The sequence below is a fragment of the Otolemur garnettii genome, unplaced genomic scaffold (assembly GCF_000181295.1).
Source record: "Otolemur garnettii isolate 467f Iridium unplaced genomic scaffold, OtoGar3 scaffold00038, whole genome shotgun sequence".
In the NCBI taxonomy this organism is placed as follows: Eukaryota; Metazoa; Chordata; class Mammalia; order Primates; family Galagidae; genus Otolemur; species Otolemur garnettii.
In genome coordinates, this window is record NW_003852433.1 from 4372539 (window position 1) to 4379526 (window position 6988).

Below are 6988 nucleotides of genomic sequence, written 5' to 3' on the forward strand. Positions count from 1 at the left end.
AAACAAACAACAACAAAAAAAAAAACAAATGCAGCATCTGACTATGGTTGGCCCCTCCTAAACCCTTCTCAGAATCTTGTCTTCCAACCTGTCCCAATTCCCTGCTGACCTCTGTATTCTTTAGCCTCTCCCTGCCCCCTCTTCCCTGTAGGGACCTAGGTACCTCCTTGTTGAATTGCTCATGTTGTTCACTCCTTTCTGCCTTTGTCCCTATGCACCTTGCTAATGTCTACTGGCTCCTCTAGACTTGTCTCAGCTGCACCTTCTCCAGGAAAATTTTTTAGTTTTCTGAGGTGGATCTTGCTATGCTACCCAGGCTGGAGTGCAGCAGCTATGGATAGGCAACAATCATAGCTCACTGCAGCTTTGAACTCTTAGGCTCAAGTGATCCACCTGCCTCAGCTTCCAATGTAACTGGGAATACAGGAGTGTGCTACCGTGCCCCGCTTCTCCAGCAATCTTTTGCTGCCCTTCCACAGGCTCCCTCACCACTTTTAGCATTTGTCTACCTAGAATGGCCCTTCTGACCCTCTGCAATGACTTAGGATTTGTGGTTCTGAATCACAGCCATCACTGACTGAGGCTTAGCATAGGCCAGGGTGTGAGCTGTGTTTCTACAGACAGTATCTTCTTTAATTTCCACAACCAGCCTACCAATTAGGGCAGCCTGCCAACTAATATATTACTTTCCCTACATTACAGGGAGGAAACTGAGGCTCAGGGAGGGAACTGAGGCTCAGGGAGGGAAAGGACTCACCCACGGTCACATAGCTGGCAAGAAGCAGAACCTGGCGGCCTGGTTCCAAAGCTTTAGCTGTCATTCAGCACAACTTCTGTCTATTCTGAGTTCCTCCCCTGAGGATGGTATACTACATATAGTAACCTCCCTGTCTGTGGGTGCTACTCCCAGTGTAAAAAGTGTTCACTGAAGGAATGCACAAGCAAGCACACAGAAGAAGGTAGACTTCAAGAGGCACAGACTATGTTGTTTTATTCCTGTGGCTTGCCAATGTCCACCAAGAGCCAAGCACAGTGGGTGCCCATTAGACGTCTACTTAATGGATCAAAGAATAGTTTGGGGGCTCAGTGAGGGGGAGAGACTTGTGAGTGGGGCATCCAGAAGAACAGGTAAACCTGAAACTCTGCCCAGAGGCTGGAACTAAGAATGAGGAAAGCAGCAGGTGGATCCAGGAGACTGGATGAGACACATGAGGTGGTGGAGGTGGTGGTAGTAGGGCTGAGTGGGGGCAAGAGAACAGGAGAGTACAGCAACCCCCCTTAACCACAGGACATATATTCCAAGACTCCCAGGGAATGCCTGAAACCACAGACAGTACTGGACCCTATGAATGCTATGTTTTCCCCATACACATACATGCCATAATAAAGTTAAATTTATAAATTAGGCATTTATAAATCTGATAGCTGAGATAGCTACTAAGTGACTCATGGGTGGGCATTATAGACAGTGTGGATCCTCTGGAAAAAGGAGGATTCACATCCCGGGGGGATGAAGCTGGGTGACTCAAGATTTCATTACACTATGCAGCATGGAGTGCAATTTAACAACAGGTGCTCAGCAGACATTTTGATGGTGGGGTTAGCAGGGCAGAGCCACTGACCTTGCATCTGTCAAGCTTTAAAAGCCTGGCTTTTAATGGGCACACTGAACTGTGTGTGCACGTCTCTCCCATGTCACTGTGTACTCCTGTCTTAATCACTGTAAATTCAGGGTCTTGGGCTGTGTTGGGCTAAACAAATAAAGACTAGAGGGCTGGAAGAAGACATGGTGAATCACACAGCAGCTCAAGGTAGTCTGGACTCATAGCACCTACCTCCTGTGCCTGCACCAGTCCCCAGCCCCCAGCTGCAGCCTGCCTGCGTGACTTGGGCTGGGAGGGAGGTGTACAGGGGCAGAAAAGGGTCCAGTGGTGCTCCACAGAGCTGCCATCACGGCAAAGCCATTCTGGACGTAGCAGTGGGGTTCATGTCTCACACAGGTTGCAGCAGCCCAACATCCTGAGCCCTGGAGAATGAGAGTGGCTCTAAAACAGTGGTTCTCAACCTTCCTAATGCAGTGATGTATTTTCATTATTACAAAGGGGTGGCAACCCACTGGTTGAGAACCACTGCTCTAGAGCCACCAAGCAGAGAATAGGGGAAACAAATCTACCTAGGGTGGGGATGGAGGCAAGAAAGAGCCTCATATGAGAACAGCTGGGAGGTTGAAATGACAAAAGAAATCAACAATGAACCAGCTGGGTCAATGGGTTTTCCCCACACATTGGTCAGCTGACAGAGCCTGCAAACTTTTTGCACCTTAAAGATTTGTGGGCAGGGCGTGGTGGCTCATGCCTGTTGTCCCAGCGCTGTGGGAGGCCGAGGGGGGTGGATCACCTGTGCTCAGAAGTTGGAGACCAGCTGAAGACTCACCTGAGGCAGAGTGAGCCAGAGTGAGACCCCGTTTCTACTACAACAACAACAAGACAGCCGGACCTTGTGATCCCAGCTACATGGGGGGGGCAAGAGAACACTACAGGAGGAAGAAGTAATAAAAAAAAATTATAAAAAAATAAATTAAAAAAATATTTAAAAAAAGGTTTGTGTTAGTTTTACCAAATTATTCTGTGTTTTTCATTTTCTGCTTTTAAATTTCTAGTTCTTCTGCCAACTTGGCCCCCTGGTGCTGTTGCAACAGCTCAGAGGGAGCTCTGGTAATAAATGGGTACCATTTAGTGAATGCGGCAGACAGGAGCACTGTGAGAACACAGCTCTAAACTTAGAATCCTCAGTGCAGATCCATCTCTGACCAGCAGTGTGGCCTTGGACTAGTCACACTTCACCTCTCTGTGCCTCTGTACTCATAGCCTGGGTCTGCTAAACAACAATGACAACAACAACAAAAATAACCGGGCATTGTGGCAGGCACTTGTAGTCCTAGCTACTTGGGAGGCTAGAGAATCGCTTGAGCCCAGGAGTTTGAGGTTGCTGTGAGCTGTGATACCATGGCACTCTACTGAGGGTGACAAAGTGAGACTCTGTCTCAAAAAATCAAAAAACAAAAAACATTCGTATGTATTGGGCCCTGCTGGGGTGACACGAGGAATGTGACCATCCTATGGATGGTAGGTAAAATCTCAACTCTTTATTGTGGTGGATTTGGCTCTAGTCCCCTCCACCTACATCTTAGATGACTGCCAGTCACTCACTTCCCTCCAGTCACACTGGCCTTCTCACTGCTAACAGGCACACCAGGCCAGGCTCACGAGGATCCTACTTATCTGGCTTCTCTGCCATTGGCCTCCCCACCATCCTGACCTAAGGAGTGAACCCTCCAGTGGAGCTCTCACCACTGCTCAGAGCTGTCTCATAGCTCTGGGGATCCGGAATGAAGTGCAAAGTCCTCTCTGTGGCCCTAAGATCCCTTAGAACACAGCTCTGTTCTCCATCCAGCCTCATCTCTCTGCCGCCCCTACTGGAGCCACCCCTATACCAATAAAGATTATCTGCCCCATCACATCGAACTGCCTGCAGCTTCCCCACACATCTTGCCAAGTAGAGATAGTAGAGCTAGGCCCTGCCACTTTGGAGTCCTATGACATAGGCCCATAATACTTACTTCCCCATGTTTCAGTTTCCCCACCTGTAGAATGGAGATAATAACAGAACCTACATGATGAAGTCACAGGTAAGGCTTTCCAAGCTGAAGCACAGAAAGAACCCAATATAGGTAGGTTCTCACCACACCTGAGCCACCTCTGTTGCCACTGGGGTGGTGTCTACTTCTCTAGCTCTTTTTTTTTTTGCAGGTTTTTTTTTTTTTTTTTTGAGACAGAGCCTCAAGCTGTCCCCCTGGGTAGAGTGCCGTGGCATTACAGCTCACAGCAACCTCCAACTCCTGGGCTCAAGTGAGTCTCCTGCCTCCGCCTCCCAAGTAGCTGGGACCACAGGCGCCCGCCACAACGCCCAGTTATTTTTTGGTTGCAGCCGTCATTGTAGTTTTGGCGGGTCCGGGCTGGGGATTCGAACCGCCACCTTAGGTGTACGTGGCTGGCGCCCTAGCCGGTTGATCTATAGGCGCCGAGCCATTTTTTTTTTTGCAGTTTTTAGCTGGGGCTGGGTTTGAACCCACCACCTCCGGTGCCCTACTCCTTTGAACCACAGGCACCACCCTACTTGTCTAGCTTTTAAGGAGAACAATGAGAATGGGTACCAGGAATACTGGGTTTCCCCACATGCAGGGTGCAAAGGGGCTGGCCTCAGGCAGTGAGGTAACCCAGGCAGCAGGCAGCTCTTGGGTCCTTGTGCCTGGTGCAGCGACCACAGGATGAAGGAGTCTAAGCAGGCCTCAGACACCTAGAGGAAGGGTGGTGGATGTGCCGCCCCTTGCAGGTAGCTGAGCAGTCATCACGCTGGCATAGACAAGTGAGAAGCTATGTGACGTGGCCAGGATGTGTGTTGACAGGTGGTTCTGCAGAATAGCAGGCACCAGGGGCCTGATGCCCAAGGGACAAGCAGTGCCACGAAGGCCAGCTGGGCCCTCAGAGTCAGGGCCTTCTGCCACTCACACAGGTCTCCAGGGAGTTTACCCATTTGGTCCAGCCACATAGTAGATTGGAACGTGCCTGAAAAGCAAGAACATTGACGTGATTTACTGCCATAGAGAGACATCTGCCCTATGCTGTCAAGTTAAAAAGAAGAAAAAGGTAGATTCCAAAACAGAATGTGTAATGGTCAAAAGGTGGAAACAACCTGAACATCCATCAACTGATGAATGGATACACAGAAGTGGTATATCCACAAAGATGGAGCACTGCTCAGCCTTAAAAAGGAATGAACCTGTGACACATGCTACAACCTGAATGAATAATCTTGAGGGCATTATGCTAAAAAAAATGGATACGAAAGGACAAATATTATATGATTTCTTTCATATGAAATGTCCAGAACAAATAAATCCACAGAGACAGAAAGGGATGCTGGGGCATGGGGAAAGAGGGTGATCAAAATATTTCAGCACTAGATAGACACGATGGTTCCAAAATGGTTTTTTTTTTTTTTGAGACAGAGTCTCACTTTGTCGCCCTTGGTGGAGTACTGTGGCGTCACAGCTCACAGCAACCTCTAGCTCTTGGGCTCAAGCGATTCTCCTGCCTCAGCCTCCCAAGTAGCTGGGACTACAGGCGCCTACTACAACGCCCAGCTATTTTTTTGTTGCAGTTTTGCCGGGGCCGGGTTTGAACCCTCCACCCTTGATAAATGGGGCCAGTGCCCTACTCACTGAGCCACAGGCACCCGCCCCAAGGTTCCAAAATGTTTTAAGTGTCCTGAATGCCACTGAATTGCACCCTTTATAATGAATACTTTTATGATATGTGAATTTTTTTTTTTGCTTCTATTTACATTTCTTTTTTTTCCTTTTTTTTATTAGCTCATAATTGTGTACATTAATTCTATCATAGGATATAGCGTGTTGCTTCCATATGCAGTTTGGAAAACTCTCATCCAACTGGCTAAATGATATGTGAATTTTACTTTAATTTTTAAAAATTAATCAACAGGCCAGGCTCAGTGGCTTACCCTTGTAATCCTAGCACCCTTGTAATCCTAGCACTCTGGCTGAGGCAGGTAGATTGCTTGAGCTCAGTAATTTGAAACTAGTCTGAGCAAAAATGAGACCCCCATCTCTACTAAAAATAGAAAAACTAACTGGGCATCATGGCGGGTACCTGTAGATTACAATAAACATGTACTATTTTCATAGAGGGAGGAAAAACCAATAATCATTTTGTAAGGTGTTTTGTTTTGTTATGTTTTGAGACAGGGTCTCATTGGAGTGCTGGAGTGCAGTGGCCCACACTCAAAGTTTACTATAGCCTCAAACTCCTGGGCTTAGGGGATCCTCTCACTTTAGTGTCATAAAGTGATAGGATCACAGGCATGAGCCACTTTGTAAGGTTTATAGATCATGTATTGTGTGCCCAGGTCCATAAGAATAGAAGCAATATCTAATATTGGGACAGCCCTTGACTGTCACAGAATACCTTCGGAATATTATCAGAAGGACAGTGGGACAGAGATGAGCATCCCCATTTTCTAGGTGAGACAATTAAGGATCCAACAGGCCAAACCAAACTCAGTGGCTCATACCTGTAAAACCAGCACTTTTGGAGGCCAAGGTGGAAGAATTGATTGAGTTCAGGAGTTGGAGGTTACAGTGAGCTATGATCACACCACTGACTCCAGCCTGGGCAACAGAACCAGATCCCATCTATTAAAGAAAAATATGGCGGCCCCACACCTATAGCTCAGCCGCTAGTGTGCCAGCCACATACACCAGAGCTGGTGGGTTTGAGCCCAGCCCTGCCAAACAACAATGACAACTGCAGCCAAAAAATAGCTGGGCACTGTGGTGGGTGCCTATAGTCCCAGCTACTTGGGAGGCTGAGGGAAGAGAATTGCTTGAACCCAAGAGTTGGAAGTTGCTGTGAGCCGTGATGCCATAGCACTCTACCAAGAGTGACATAGTGAAACTCTGTCTCAAAATTAAAAAAAAAAAAAAATGTGGTGAACTCGGTGTCCATAGCTCAGTGGTTAAGGCGCCAGCCACATACACTAGGGCTGGTGGGTTCGAGTCTGGCCTGGGCCTGCTAAACAAGGACTACTACAATTAAAAAAAAAAAAAAAATAGTGGGCAGCGCCTGTCACTTAAAGAAGTAGGGCACCGGCCCCATATGCTGGAGGTAGGGGGCTCAAACCCAGCTCTGGCTGAAAACTGCAAAAAAAAAAGAAAAAAAAGAAAAAAATTAGCCAGGCATTGTGATGGGCACCTGTAGTCCCAGCTACTCAAGAGGCTGAGAGGCTCGGTGCCTGTGGCTCAAGTGGCTAAGGCGCCAGCCACATACACCCAAGGTGGTGGGTTCGAATTCAGCCTGGGCCCGCCAAACAACAATGACGGCTGCAACCAAAAATTAGCCGGGCGTTGTGG

General features: G+C 47.9%; 1 pseudogene; it reads left to right on the plus strand.

Annotated features, from left to right (window-relative positions):
- Nucleotides 1-1165: 1165 nt before the first annotated feature.
- Nucleotides 1166-6988, plus strand: part of LOC100962474 — a 14344-nt pseudogene continuing 8521 nt past the window's right edge.